The 16,332-nt window shown below is 37.0% G+C and overlaps 1 protein-coding gene across 2 annotated transcripts in view; it reads right to left on the bottom strand.

The window, feature by feature from the left end:
- The window catches only part of LOC132981031 (testis-expressed protein 2-like), a 36,250-nt gene that overhangs the window by 16,824 nt on the left and 3,094 nt on the right, over positions 1 to 16,332 (bottom strand). The window lies entirely within an intron of this gene.

The following is a 16,332-nucleotide window of genomic DNA, read 5'->3' as shown; positions in this document are numbered from 1 at the left end:
TCTTCAAATCAAGCAAGAGAAACAAGAATAATTCAAAGGGAAGCACACAAACGGAGGAGGTAGACTTCTCAAATTGGTAGCCAGTGATAGAGCATTTTTATCACTTCACTAGAAAATCTCAGTAATTGGTCTGGGCCCCTGCACAGAGGGAGCTAGGGTTACATTCATGGTGAAATTAATTTCTTTCTGAGGTTGAAAAAAGTGACGAGCAACATTGCAGGCAGTGACAAAATAAATAAAGTCCAATGGATCTAGCATTCTGGCTTAGGGTTTGGAGAATTGATAAAAACCCAAATTATAAAAAAACAAAAAAAGAGATGATGCATCATATTTTCATGGATATATAATCAATACATTGTGTCTTCATTTTATCCATCTAGAAAATTGAGCACAAGTGTTATTTCCCATTCATAAGTCCATTTACATGTGTACCTGTGTTGGTGGTGACAAATGCAGTGTTACATCTATTCTGTACCAGTTGGTTGTGTCCCACTCAAGTTCACCATCTTTTTTTTTTTTTTAAGATTCAGTTTTGGGCTTTTTGTGCCTTTATTGGAGAGATAGGACAGTGGATAGAGTTGGAAATCAGGGAGAGAGAGAGTGAGGTATGACATGCGAGAAAGGAGCCACAGGTGGGATTGGAAACCTGGGCTGCCTGCTTGGAGGACTACAGCCTCCTTACATGGGGGGGCCGCGCACTAACCACTGCGCCACCAGCACCCCAGTTCAACAGCATCTTAAATCCCCACAAACAAACAACTCAGATGAAATGAAACCCCACTCCCACTCACCACTTGCTTGGACTAAATACCTGCCACAAATTTTCAGGAAAATCAAAACGCCCAATGAGGTGGTCAAGACTTTACGATGTTTCTGAGGGTGCATAACTTTGTAAAGGGGACAAAATTAAATGCAACCTAAATCAGTTAAAGTTTTGAAGAACATTTTCACATTTTAACCATAAAAAAAACAAATTTGTGTTATCAATTCGTTTTATAATATGAACCATTTAAAACCTTGGCCAATAAAAGATTAAACAACATACTGTCTAAGTATTAAAGACGCCGTTGAACGACAAAGACTTCAAGAGCAAACTTCCAGAGACAACAGCAAAAGTCCAGTAAACAATCTGAAATCATGTAAAACTGCAAGATGATACAGAGAACTGGGCTCCACAACAAGATGTCTGAAGTACTACTGTGGTATAATAAAACATTTCTTTCTATTATACAAGACAAAGAGAAGGATCACACTTCTCTTAAAGGAACATAAGCAGGGGCGTGTCCAGAGGGGGGACCAGGGGTGGCATGGGCCCCACTTGAAATCTTATTGGCCACCCGAGGTGCCACCCCAGAATCCCTAACTGTAATTGGCTTGCCAGAGGTGGGACTTATGTTGCAACAGGCAGCTCATAGTTTTCAGTCCACCCCAGTCCAAAAAGTCTGGACACGCCCCTGAACATAAGGCTGTGCAGATTGAAATACCTTTTTAGATTTAAAGTAGCAAATAAACAGAGCCAATTCAGAAAGACATTTCTAACTGAAATACACAATGAGGAGTTTTAACTGGCTATAAATCAGTCATAATTTAATACAGTAGTGACCCAAAATGACCAAAAAAAAGCTAACTGGGCCATCATTTCTTGAGAGTTATTTTTAATGCCATCTAGTCAGATTCCATCAAAGAGATTTGCAGCCTGCAGACTGAAAGAGTTATTGTCTGTATTTTCCCCAGACGAGTTCCATGGCGACTTGTATGATAGATGGTTAAAATGAAGCAGGATTAAATATTTGGTTGGAGAAGAATACAGCACTTAATTGTTGCTGATCAGGAGTCAAACCAGCAACCAGTGCAATGAGAACTTCAGCCATTGTACATGGGATGCCTTCTCTACTGAATGAGCAGAACCATTGCCCAATTATCATTAATTCAGAGTGTGTGGAATAAAATAGTGGACATCTTTGCAGTTATGATAACTTTTTGAATTATCTGCCGTGAATGTGATAAAGTGAAATGATTATTATGTGGAGTACGCTTTAAGCAAACACGCATTTTATTCGACAAACTGAACACTACTTCTGATCTTTAAGAAGCCATTATATGATGTCACTTGTTTATTTGGTCTTAAAATAGCTCAGGAGAAAAAAGCTTTAAGTCGCACAGCATTTATAAACTCATTGTAGTCAGGAGCTGCTACTTTAAGGTGGCCTAGTAAAGCAATTTTAAGATCGTTCCTTAACATTAAGGAACAAGGAACCATCTTTAGCTTCATTCTTTAGTATCATGCACAAAAAGAGGAATTTTAGTGATCATGATCAGATGTCCAGAAGGTCATATGTAAATGCACAAAATCTATAGCTATGAATTGAGTGTGATACTAAGCTGCCCAGTGTAAAGCTGTACAATGTGCTTACAATGGAAAGAATTTATTCTTAAGCTGTACTTTTCCCAAGCAAAATATTTCCACTTTCCCTTTTAACTGTAAGTGGCATTTTGCAAAACGATAAATAACTTCTTTGACAAAAAACAACACACATCTCATGGTTAGATTTTCTGAACTATTACCTAATGTTGACATCTATGTGACAGAAATCTGTGTTTTTGTGTCCTGCTGACATTTAGCTCTGGCAGCATTGTGCCTTGTCTGGACAGCGGAGGTGGCGTGAGGTCATGCTTGCTCGCTCATACACAGGCTCAACTTGGCCACTCATTGTCACATGGGTCACGAGTGAGCTTGTTACCCAGCCAGGCAGACTGCCAGCCACCTCTGTCTTTAGCCAGCCAGCCTTCAGTCAGCAACACAATGAACCTATTCTCTCTCAATTTGGACATGGATTTCATTTAAAAATATTTGGCTCAAAGAACAGAGATTTATTTGCCAACAGCACATTACGATTTAGTGGTTCACTGGGAAAATGTGCATTTATTTGTTTGTTTGTGTGATCTGAGATGGAACAAACAAATAGAGCAAAACACTGGGCAAGAATATTGGTATGTTTATGTATTTGGAAGTTATTCCCATGTGTATTGTACAATGAAGTCCTTGTATGTCCTGTGTTCCCAGTGGCTTTCCCTGAGCTAAGCAGACAGTGCAGAATGAAATCTGCTCACTGATGCTGATGAAGCTAATTACAGACGCAAGCCTGCCTCATTTACCCTCATGTTTGGCACTAATTAGCAACATGTTCACAGCTCACTTCTTCTCTATCAAGCACTATACACTTGTAATGAGAAGAGACTCAAGGAGCGTCAACACATGCTGAAGACTTCTAAACACATGAACGTAGCATGGCGTTGTGTCTCTGGGCCAACACATGCAGTGATCAAATGAAGTGGAAAAATATTCATTAGTGAGGTGAGATGATGGTAGTTTCATTTCATTTGATGTAAAAGGTTATTTGATGCAGTGAGGCTTAATCGTGTGGATTATTATGACAGATTAATCTAAGAGGCCACTGAAATCGAAAAAATAATGTGAATGTAACTGTTTGAATGTTGCTGTGATGTGCTTGTTTCCTTTACGTTGTCTTTGTGTTTTTCAATGGCTCGGTAGGCTGTGAAACTGAATTGCCCTTCTGGGATAAATAAAGTTGCCTGAATCTGAAAATAAGATAATCCTTTATTTATCCCACAACGGGGAAATTTACAATCTGAATCTGAAATACAAGCCGTTTTAAGTGTCTGATTGTTTTCTTCAGAGTGACTTTTTTTAAGGTGTGAGCAAAAGCTTGCAACTGCTTCCCATTTTATTCCCCTTGTTCACATTAAAAGCTGATTCAGGGAGAAGAAATTAGGAGTTATCATAGATAACTTGCCTTAGAGGCTCTAAGTATCTGCTAAGAATACATTTTATCAACCATATGCAACCATGCTGGTTCTATGTATTATGTAATGTTCAGAAAATAATCAGAGAATGATATTCCAATATAAAACATATTTGCTGTGTTAAAAAACTCCAAACATGATAGTTCACTCGAGAGGATTCATCTCTTTTTTGATCTGGAGTGTGTAGTTGACTGGTTTGTGGATTGATTATAAATATGAATGCATTGACGGATTCAGTATGGACAGAGCATCCAATGTTATGCAATCCAAGGCAATGGGAAAGTTGAACTTCAACATTATGAACAGAAAGTCGGATTGATGGTGACTAACAAGGAAGGAACCAGGGAAAAGGATCAGGCATCTGTCAATTTTTTAAAATCCAATTAATCTAGAGCCATGGATTGTCTACTCACCATGCCTTTATTAAAAAAGTATTGTGGATTTTTTTTTGTGTTTCAATTGGGATTCAATGCTGATTAATTATTGAAAGTTTGACAGTGCTTGGAAAAAAACTTTTTTTTGTGTGTGTCAGAGCCACGGTAGCCAACAAGTACAGCAAAGAGTAATCCTTTCTTAAGAGTGAGAAGCAGCTGTCACTTTTTTACTTGACTGGATGACCTCTGCTGAGTTCATCACAAGTTCACAATCTCTCCTTTTTTCATTCCTTTTTTCCCCAAATGTCAAAATAGATATTTTAGGAAGTCTCTTATAGAGCAGAATTGCCAAATTCAATAAGATAAAAAGTGGATCCACCAAAAGAAGGGAGAATCTGTCTTTCAACAATTTTTTGAAGACTAAATGTAACTGAGGAGTCAGCCTTGCAATAGTTTGAGTTTCTGTTACAATCATGGTTATTTTTTTCTGTAGCATGACTCAGTGTCTCACACTGAGTCCCACCCTGCATGACCTCTCCAAAAACTCCACGTAACCTCCATACCAAAATGAATTGCGTTCTAGTTCTGAGCTTGAACAGGTGGCAGTCCATGGTTCATTTATTCATTTTTATTTATTGAATTAGGAATGTGAACATTAATCAAATACATATGCCAGAATTAGCACAAAAGCTAAATTTCCTCTGTAGTCCTGAAGCATGTAATAACATGTAAGACATCATGTCACACATAAGATACATTACAAATAACAGAGTGACATAAAATACACTTTAAACGCAGCAAAAGCCAGACCTCCTCCTGGATCATGTATCAGAGAAGGAAACAGATCATTTCTGCATGAGTAGGCCTGGGTGATAAAACAATAACTATAATTATTGCGATTTAACTTTTCTCAGCATGTTACAGTTTGTCATGTTACTAAAAATAATAATTAAACTCCAATTTACCATCTGGTTTCTTCAACTTTAACTCAGGAGCAAAAAATCCACCTTTCAATTTGAAAGGAAATAATTATTTGACATTCATTCATTGTGATTTTTAGCCACATGGCCCAGGCCTATACATGAGTACATGACTGGTTTGTTTTTGGCGGATGTTTGAGTTGTGTGGTAAACATTAAGTAGTTGTCACAGCCTCTGATATGTATTGGTAATTTGTTCCAGGAATGTGTGCTTCTAACAGACAGCAGTATTTATTATAGTTGTATTACAGACTCCCCATGTTTGTGCTCTGGTGTTTATTCCTGTTGTTGTATTTTTGATGGGTAAAATCGTTTAATGGTGGGGGAGCAAGCCAATTTAAAACAAGACAAACATCCATGAAAGTTTGGTTACTCTCAATGTTTGGAATGTTGTATTAACTTCAGGGTTTTTCCTGGCTCAGAATTGGCCTTTGGGGGTGACTATTACTTATTTCTGACCATTTTATAAAGAATATTATCATTATGCTTAAGTTACTGCAACCACAATTAAATCTGGTAAATATTTTTTTTATTGCAACAGTGAAACAGGGGAGGAGAGGGATTTTAAGGGAGAGGGGTGTAATGAGATTGGAAGAGGGGAGGTCACATCCTGCCAGTGCATTTCACCCTCTTCCTATGATGGATGCTCTTTTCCTTTAAATTGTGTTTTCGTTTTACATACACATTTGTTTAAATACATTTCTTTGAGTTAAGGTATTATGTCAAATAATCACAGATTTAAGTCACAGATAATTTGGATCATTTGATCAGATCAGGAAATTGAGAAATAATACAAATATATTTGCTGGCTATAACGCAGCGCTGTTTGACAGTCTGTGTGGAGAAGTTCACAGACTACAGCTGGCTGACGTTACGATCGTTAAGTTATTGATTGATGATAAAAACGGTGAAAGTGGACGGAGAAAAGTTGAACGTGCGTTCCCGACTCGGTCCATACAGATAGAGGATCAACCGTGTTCCGTTGCACTACAAGTAGACAGTTGCACTGCGGTGGTTGGCGTTCTGGTGTGTGTGTTCGTTTGCAGCCATGTATGTTGGTGTGTCTCGTCTCGGCGTGCCCCCGTGATGACCCGTCTGCAGACAGCAGAGGAGCAGGGACAAGTAGCTGCAGCTATCATACGTGGTTTAGTATAGTTTTAACATGACTGTTGGGATAAATATTTACCATGAAGTGGATTGCTCTTTGAAATTAAATTTATTAAGAAGGGGTCTAACGTTCAACTTATAATGGGAATGTATGGAAAGAACATAGTGACAAAGTATGTCATGCTACTCAGGGAAACACAGTAATGTTCATTCTCTGCATTTTAAGTCTCCTGTTTCCATAATGGGGAAATACTAAGCAAGAGAAGTCACAAAAACAACTTTGTGTGTAAAAAGGTTCCGCGGTTGGCCATGTGTGAGTAGGTAGAAAAGATAAGCTGGGTTAACACATTTACCTCAGGCTCTCTTTTGAAATCATCACTCCACAATTCAAATCACTTTTGGTGCATAAGCAAGTACAACACCATAATTGAAAATGATTAAAGACCAGAGTTTCCACCAATCCCATCCTGGTAGGTTACTGGTCTGGTCCTGGACCCAAATGGCTAGATTTGTATCTTTGAGCAAAATCCATGTGGCAGGTCTATAAAATGTAGTTCAATACTTTCTGTGTTAACAGCAACTATGTGCACCTACTATCTCAGGTGTCATCAGTAGGTGGAGCCAACATAGCGTGGCCACCAGTTTGGAGGTATTTCATGGTGGTTACACCAACAACTTCTATGGCTACCAGCAATATCTGCCATGCCTATTTTTTTTTGGTGGTGGGGGGGGTTGGTAGCACTGTAAAATGTAAACCAACTTACCTAGGCAAGCATCTCTTTTTGGGATGGCTGTGGCTTACCATTCTAAGTTATATTATTATAAGTTACACCACAGATATCTAGAACTCTGATGTTTGCCCATTTTCACGTCTAACAGTAGACTGGTCTAACAAGTGGCACATAGCAGTGCTACAAGCTAAAAAGCTAACAACGGCTCGGACGAAACATGATTTCTACTACAATCAAAGAAATGCTCAATCAGTCGACTAAAGTGCATGTCGTTTTGAGAGACACTGCTCAAAAAAAGCAACATAGGAGCAACATGAGTGTAAAGCTGAGGCTGCTTTGCACATGTATGATACGCATGCATTGTGTGCACACAAGGCAGCTTTAAGTCAACAAGGGTTTACTGCCAAAATGAACGAAGTGGCAGTATGAGCGAGGTAGACAATTAGACTGTTAATGGTCAAGTATGCACCAGTCATTCATTCATGTTTAAATGAAGCAAACGTTACAGTGCCCATAGTGGGCAAAAATGCTGCTGGATAAATACAAAATGTGATGTACAAGTTTCTATATTTATTTAATTATATATTTTTTTGTTTTATTTTACGTGTTTTCTCTGTTGTGTTTTGGGATATAAAGGTAAATATCTCATGTGATCCTGATTTCACTCTTGAAAAGTGTAACTAAGTTAAATGTTATGGTATTATTTTGGTTGATAAAAACTTGTAAGTATGACTGATGGAAAGCATGAAAGCAATAAAAATAATTATTAAAAAATAAGAAAATAAAAAATACAAAATGTGATTGAGTTGTTGAAGCAACGTTTTAGTAGAAATGTCCTGTTTACAGATGAATAGAATCTATTTCATACATCAATCCACAAGGGGAATTTTCAGGGCAGGTCTATAATACACAATATATGATGTATTTATTGTTTTCAAATCAAATGTTCTCAGATGTAAATTGATATATTTACATTTGGCAAAAATAATATAACCACAGATTAGCAATACTCTCATAATTGTGAAATTTAAATGAGATCTTAAAGATATCTTTGCAAAGATATTTTGAGCACTGTGAGTCTCAGGGTTTTGCAAAGGCAAATAAATATATTTAATATCGAAGTCAACAGTTTGGACAACACTAGTGTCATCTTAATTGTCAAAGTCATGAGTCCAGAACTGTACAGTGATTTTGACTGTAGAATACTCCGTTTAAAATGTTGTGCTTTCAGTTCGATACATTGTATTAAAAAAACAAAACAATATTTGGACTACATATTTGCTCTTCATGAATCTAGTGGGACAAAACTGCTCCTTATGACAACAATTCATGTTGTTTTGTGTGAGACAAGAGCCATTTGTTCATTTTCTTAAAACCCCTAAGTCCACTGTGAAACACTAACTATCCAAAAGCCTCTGACCAATAAGGAATCAAATATTTGTCAACAACTCTTGGCAGCTCTCTTAGCTCCCTGACTAAACAGAACAATAAGGAAAATGGTTGCTATAACGATGGGAAAAGACAGGCACCTTGGGGAACAATACTAGCCTTCACAGTCTACAACAATAGACAAAGATCATGCTCATTGTTTCTGTTTCCTAGAAGCTCATACTTAAATACAAAAAGCGTGATGGAATGAAATTAAAAAAACATTCTGATTACTGTTTAAAAACATAGCATGAACTTAGAAGCCAGTCTCCCCACATTACTGTCCCTACCTCGTGAATGATGTGGGCCTAAAATATCAGCACATCGGGCAGGCAGTGTTTCTGGTGTTGCAGCAAAGTAACCACACTCTTAGGGTATTTTTTTTGCAAGTCATCCTGCTTCCTGCCAATACAACACCACATGCCAGGCCCCTCGTGGCATCTCAAATGTCATACACTAGTGTTGCAGGTTATATCAGTGGCAATATGAGGATGCTTGCTGAGGTACAGGGCATAAACTACCAGAGAAAAAGACCTGTGGAAAAAAAACCTTGCAAACATGACTCACATAAAACCCCCATGGAAGACATAATGAAATCCCAAACCACTTTATGTTTTCCAGGTTGCCTAGGAAGGGAAAAGAGGACGTTTCACTTTCAATCCTACTGTTTATTTGCAGTAGTAATGGCTTTGCCTGGGCTTTAACTGACAGTTTAGCTAATGACTTGCAAAGCATCTCACAGTCCAGTGCTCTCGTCAATGTTACTGGCAGCATTGCAGCTACCGTAGCTAACAGTTATTGGCCCACAGACAAAGACAATTTACAGGTATCCAGTTGCTGCACACGGACTACATTTCCCATTGTTTGAGGTAGTAATTAAAAAGAATATGCTGAGGTTGGAGAAAGCTTAACTAAAAAAAACACATTTCTATATAGGAGGTGTTTTCTGTGCTTGTTTATGCATTATGTGAAGTATGTGCTTTACCTGGATATGTAATTAAATTAACTACGTGTTTCCTTATCTTTTGCTCTCTAATTTTTCTAACTTAAAAAAAAAGCTAAATATATGGAGCACCGGATAGCCTAGCAATTATGTCATGCGCCCCATGTACGGAGGCTGTAGTCCTCGCAGCAGCGCTGTAGGTTAGAATCCGAACACGGCTCATTGCTGCATGTCATGCCCCACTCTCTCTCCTCCATACATTTCTTGTCTCTCTTGAACTATCCATCCAATAAAGGCAAACAAGCCCAAAATTAACTTAAAAACAAATAAAAAATAACGACATATATACATTGATGACGAGTAAGAAGCCGGTAGGTAGTATTCAATGTGGCCAACAACTTGAATTCAGACAATTTTGTTTGTGAGGGCTTATGTGTGTATTACTGTATCTGTGACTATAAGATAGAAGTGAAGGTAAGTGCATTTCACTAAGCCATTTAAGATGGCATTTTCTGGAGACAAAGACAATCGGCGACCAACAAAACCGAAACTGTTCTCAGGAATGCTGACAAACTGGTCAAACAGGTGGGGATTGAAATGCCAAGATAATAATGGGTAAGGCCTGTCCTGTCTCTGCCAGCCTTAGCACATCATGCCACTGAAACAAGCAAGTGTATTGACGAAATACTTGTGAAAGATCTTTTTACAATTTCATCCTGCACGGCCACAGTTATTACACAGACAAGCAGCATATAATATATCTCTGGCCCCAACACCACTTCTATAGAAAAAAAAAAAAACCTTTAAATGCTTTGGATTAAAATCTTACCAATTACAAATAATTAAACAAATCTAAACTTGGAATAATATTAGAAGTGGTCAATTTATAAGGGTTTCCTTTATTCCTATTCTTAATGCAAGTTTTCTGATCCATGACAGTGCAAAGTCAGGTCAAAGCGACAGTTCAGACTGGGACAAGGTTTAAGGAAACAAACAATGGAAAAGACAGAGAACATATTCTAAACACAAACCGACATACAAGGTGAACAACATTATTTGAATTGTATCCACTGCACATGACGTGCTGTATGTAAGAACAGCATGCAACAGATCTAAGTAACCTACTATAACCCAGCCCTCGTTTCATCATAACCTAGATCTTTATGTTCCAGTCTCTGTATTTACATTCACTAGATGCAAATAATAGTTTGGGAGTCATATTCTACTGTAGCTGTTCGAATGGGATTATTAAATGATGGCTGTTTAATTATGAGGCTGTTTTCACCTTCTGAGGGCTGTTTAAATGCATCCAAAATACAAAGATAATAACAAACTTCAATGTCATATAAAAGGTGAGGATTCAAAGTCAAAGCCCCTTTTGGGATAAGAAGAAGTTAAAATAATGTTGTGGGGGAAAAACAAAATGGTTATTGTCCATCTGATAGATAGGCCATAACTGCTTGATTTAAAAACACAATGATATAAATGATTTCAATAGTAGAATTATCTTTTTTGGGTGCTGTCTGAATGTGTATAGAATTTCAATAACCTACCCTTTAAGCAGCAAAAATTTCAGATTTTCTTTGACTATTGGCAGTTATTAATGAGTAAACTGATTTATGCTTGTGACCCTTTAAATTCTATTATGTCCTAATGGAAGTGAAAACTACAGTAAGTGTTGAAGCACAACTTTATTGGTTGTGATACGTGTTTGAATATAACTGACTTTTCTTAGCACATAAACATTACAATTAAATACAATAAATTTTCATTTCAAACAACTTGTTGTAAATGTTTTTTTCTGCCTGTTGCAAATATTTAAATATAATAATGACAAAGCAGTTATGGCAGATGTTAAAGAATGAACACTTGTTCTTAACAGGCCATCAGGGTAGGTGGGTGGATTGCTCAATTATTGGCTGAAATGGCTCAGCTGTTGTGGATCAAAACAGTGAGAACACACTGGCTCGTGCTGAGCATGTGACCACCCAGGGTAGGAAGTTAAAAAGAACCTCACAGAAGACTTTCACAACATTGTTGCTCTGGCTTTACACAAGCACAACTTCTTATACCACGTACCCTTATAATTTATTTTACATTCAAAGAACATAAAGAAGCTTTGTTTTTCTACTTGTAGTTCACACTTTCAGAGTCCAGCATATCTAAAGCCCTTGTTATTTACTGACCCAGACCTTGTTCGTGTTTAATAATGCACACTTCACTTAAATGCTTAAACTTGTCAACAGGCCATGATTACTTATGAATGAACCACTTGGCTGCAGCAGTGACAAACCTGTGACAAAGATCAAGCACAGGGATATGCCACTCTGCTCTGGTTACAAGTACCAACAGTATACAACTCTTTTTTACTAAATTATTTTGGTGGTTCATTATAATAGCACTTAAAATATTTCTGAAGAACATTTGAGCTGTTATTTCTTTTAAGTTAATATTCTTCAATAAGAAAGGTACTGCCTTGCTGTTTTCACCAGAAGCCTCATTTCAATTACTTAAGTAAATTTGAATTGGTAGTCTCATATACTACTTTCAAATAGTCAGTCATAAAAGACAAGATCACTTGAGGTCTATGTTTTTAATTACTGCAAAAGGTCAACCATGTAATCATGTTTTTCCCGACATGCGTTCAAGACAAGCAGGTCTCTATTCATGTTCACTTTAAAGGCCAGGGCCCGGTTCTAGTATAAGTTATGGTTTTTACTTCCAAGAAATGTATGGGGAAATGATGGGGTGAAACACTCAGCAGATAAACTAAATACTGTTTGCAATAATCACATGCTAATTTGTGTAAAATTTAAACAAATGATTCATGCATGATAAATTATAGTGAAACGTATCCTTCTAACCAACACAAGAATATGGGAACGGTTACCAAAGCCATAATGTGCTTCAAGGAATTAGGGACAGTTGTCTGCCCTTCTGGCAACATCTGCTTGGATAGAGACTTGGACCAACTTCCTGCTTTATCTACACAAAGACTTGTTTATCCCAAAACAGATCCCAATACATCCTAACTGTCAACAGCCTACATAACATTAATATCCCTCATTTCAGATTGGAAATCAGCCAATGGCAAAATTATCTTGTAATTGTGAGAAGGTAGAAGGAAACTTTTCAACTCTTTGGAGTTGGGTTTTTTTTTTCCTACCGTATTACTTACAGCTAAACTTACTGCTAAGGTCTTAATTTACATCATAAATGCCATTGACTCTAAATATTACTGTGTTGCATTTTTCTTAGACTTAATGAAGGCTTTCGGCCCAACTGATCACTGTGTTCTTTTACAGTACTTGGCTGATATAAGGTTTTCTAGAAAAACAGTTAAATAGTTTGAAAATTACTTGCGTGGTAGACTGCAATGTTTTCAATTTGATGATCTAGCGTATACTTAAAAAAATAATGGTGTTCCACAAGGGTCCATATTGGGTCCCATTTTATTTATTTATAACAAAAATGTAAGTAGAAATTTGACTTATGACAATACAGTTTTACAGACTTTGTTGTCCTTCCTTAGTTAGTGTAATTTAACAACCTGCAAACTGTATTAAAAGTTGTCCAGAAGTTGTACATTGTACAACGACTAAATTACATGCTTCTCAATGTAAATTATTAAAGATGGCATAAAGATTTCAACTTTGAAAAATTAGGTGATAGAATTCCACCCAACATGTACATATCTGTGTTTTCTCCTGTATGAAAATGTGTGTTTGAATCAACTCCCTTGTAAAAGAGATTTTATATCTCAATGGGAATATTCCTAGTTGAAATAAAAGGTTAAATAGAAACCTGTATGGTGCCTCATTTGTGTGTAGTTAACATGTTATTGAGACTCAGTACAGCTCAATAACAGAAAGCTTTGAGGCACAAAAACAGATAGAGCATAATCATTTTGTTGATTAACTAAAATTTTTGTTAGAGCACATTAAGCTTGTAATGAAATGCGTTTATAAATGAAATTGCTATTGCTATTTTCCCCCTCTTAAATTGTAATCTGTATCTCAAAAATCCCATGTGTATCGGGCCCTACTTTGACCAACGATAAATGATAAAGACACTAAACCCTGAGAATGAAATACAGTAATCCCTTATGTATTTCTATCAGTGTTGGACAAAGTGAAATGAATGAGTATTTCACAGCCAAACAGTAAAGACAAAAGACTACACTGTTTTCAAGAGTGAGTGCAGCCCATGGGAGACTAAGATGGTCTGTGTTTTGTCTGTAGATCATGGTGAGTGACTGAGATATCCCAAAGGAACAACTTTATTCTTATGAAAAAGGACAGATCCTCTATTCCTCTGGGCTCAAATTAACAGAAAAGGAATTCACTAATGCTCAGTCATCTTTGTTTGTTTGCACAGGCTATGGCTTTGTGAATAATGTCTCAGTATCAAGTGAGAAACTCTTAAGTTATATTTATAGCGAGGCTATTTTTATACATCTTCCAATTTCCCACCTTGCCTCTTTCTCTCTCCCCTGTGACAAGTGATTATTATTTGTAGGGAGATGAATGGTACTGTCTTAGCACGATGCAGATAGCACCTGAAGAAGGGCCAGTAAATGTTGATGGCTGGCAGGCTGACACATTTTCTATAGTTGATAAACAAGTTAGGGAGTTGCACCTTCCTGTAACAACAGCAATGCTGGCATCTGAATTAATAAGGAATTGTAGCAATGTAAAAAAACGTACAAGCTCCCTAAACTCTATATGACATTGCTGACTTTCTCTTATTATAGACAATGAAAATGGATAATGTCAACACGTATTTCTAGATCTACCGTTGTTTACAAGTACTTATAAGTTGTACAAGGCAGCTACCTACTGTATGACACTGCCAGTATCCTACTGACAGACATCACAATTATCTATATCAACAAAGACACACCCCTATGTGGAATTCTCGAAAGATCAGGTCTAACAAAGACCTGGACATTGCTCCAATAAAAAAATGTAGTTGCCTCCCCCAGCATGTATTCATGTGACAACAAGGCAAGGCTTGCTGTCATTTGCATTGTTTCAAGATTGTGACCTGTCAAGCTTAGCAAGATGACTAGCCTTTCCATCACTTTTATAAAATAATGAAGATTATTTGAATACATGTTGACCTCAAAACTTTTCTTAAGGAGCGTGACATTATGGTTGAGTAAGCAGTAAGAGGGTAACCCTGAAGCAAGGCACTAACCACCCCTTTCTTAATTGAATCAAAAGGCTGTGTTGTAAGAAGAGGAGTCTTGTTTTTTCCATTTAATCCAAATAAGCCTCGAGTAAGAGGCCTGAAAACTGTGACATGTTTCAAACCAAAAGCCAAATAAGTTCAGCATATGAAAGAAGGCAAACTGCATAAAAACAGAGCAGAGTGAAAATGCTATGCATAAGACTTCGGCACTTTCTATTGGCCTCCTGTTTAAAGAAGATGCACTCATATGTTAAGCAAATTAGACTGTGTTGTAAAACCTTGTTGAACTGTGTTGTAACCAGGCCATTGTAAAGAAATGCCAGTCTTCAGCACTTAGAGTCTGACTTTTTTTAATTTGTAAAGCCCGTCATGAAGTACTCTGCAACATCTCAGCTGATCAAAACTGAACCTTGATCAAAACAGGTCATTTCTGTATAATGAAAATGTGTAAGACCTGTTGAGAACTGAGGCCATGAAAAGGGTTCATGCTTTGAACAGGTGTAGAGTCAAGAGGTATCGGATTATTCCTTCTCAGAGTATGATCAGCAGCACATGTTCCTCGTCTCAGTGTGAAAAGTTTATTATTACCGGTGAAAGGTCACTGCACCTGCTGCTCAAAAACTAAAACCTCTTTCATTCTGTTGCCGTTTTGTTTTCCACTTCCACTGGCAAACTGACACCTTCTCCTCTCACCCTTACTTTCTAACATGACAGCTCATAAAGCCTCCGATGCCATCTCTGTGACAGATGGATAACTGCAGCATTTTTTTATTATGTTTCCATTATCAAAAATGTCCTATGAATTTATCCTTTCTGAACATTTTTTTCATTTTTTATTCTAACATCAAGCAGCGTGTTTGGAGCTGAAGACTGGTGCAAATCTATAGTCAAGTAAAGCCTACTGTACAACAAAACATGAAATATCTACAGCATGTGGATGCACTTTTAATTCACTCTATTTGACACTAGTGTATCCACAGATTTACCAACAACTAACACTGATGTTTTGATGATGGTATGTCTTTTTTTATGTTTTGAGGAACACTCATCACACTGATCATTGGAGGGCTCGAGGTTCTTGGTCTTTTCTTTGGATATGTTGATGGTAAAAAAAAACACTGATAAACAGGACGTAACCCTCTGCACTCAATTTTCCCCTCTTGCTTAGTTCATGATAATTTCTTATGGAGGCTGTTTTAAACTGATGTTGTCATTACACCTTACAGGTTTTATAAGAAAAAACATAATCTCTCTTAAGAGATAATTGACATTGACAGACTTAATAATTGACACTGTAAGGTGTCACACAATAAACAGACAATATATTGTAAAAAGTGAAGGTGCACAATTTAACCAAAGGAAGTGCATGTAAGTTGTGTTAAAAAAACTCAAATCAAAATTCTGAGTGAAAAAAGTAAAAAAACAAAAAAGGGTCCCATTCATGAAAGGACGAAGAAAAGTGCTGCAATTGAATTATTTTCATATCATTGAAATTTAGCAGGGGCAGAGATTTAGTCCCATGTTTTTTGAAAACTACAAACACTGAATCAAGATTTGTAGTTTGGGCGTATGTCCACGTGGATTCATTATCATATTTAGACCGTAGAGCAAACATATATTTTTAATCACATAAAACAATTAACATAATGTTGAATTATAAAGTATTTTAAAACTAGGGATGGGACCGATCCGATCTCATTTTAGAATCGAGCCCGATATTTAAGTGATTTACGTATTGGATATCGGACTGAC

Source organism: Labrus mixtus, chromosome 2 (genome assembly GCF_963584025.1).
Source record: "Labrus mixtus chromosome 2, fLabMix1.1, whole genome shotgun sequence".
Classification (NCBI taxonomy): Eukaryota; Metazoa; Chordata; class Actinopteri; order Labriformes; family Labridae; genus Labrus; species Labrus mixtus.
Note: the sequence above shows the minus strand (reverse complement) of the source record. Positions and strands in the feature narration are given on the sequence as shown.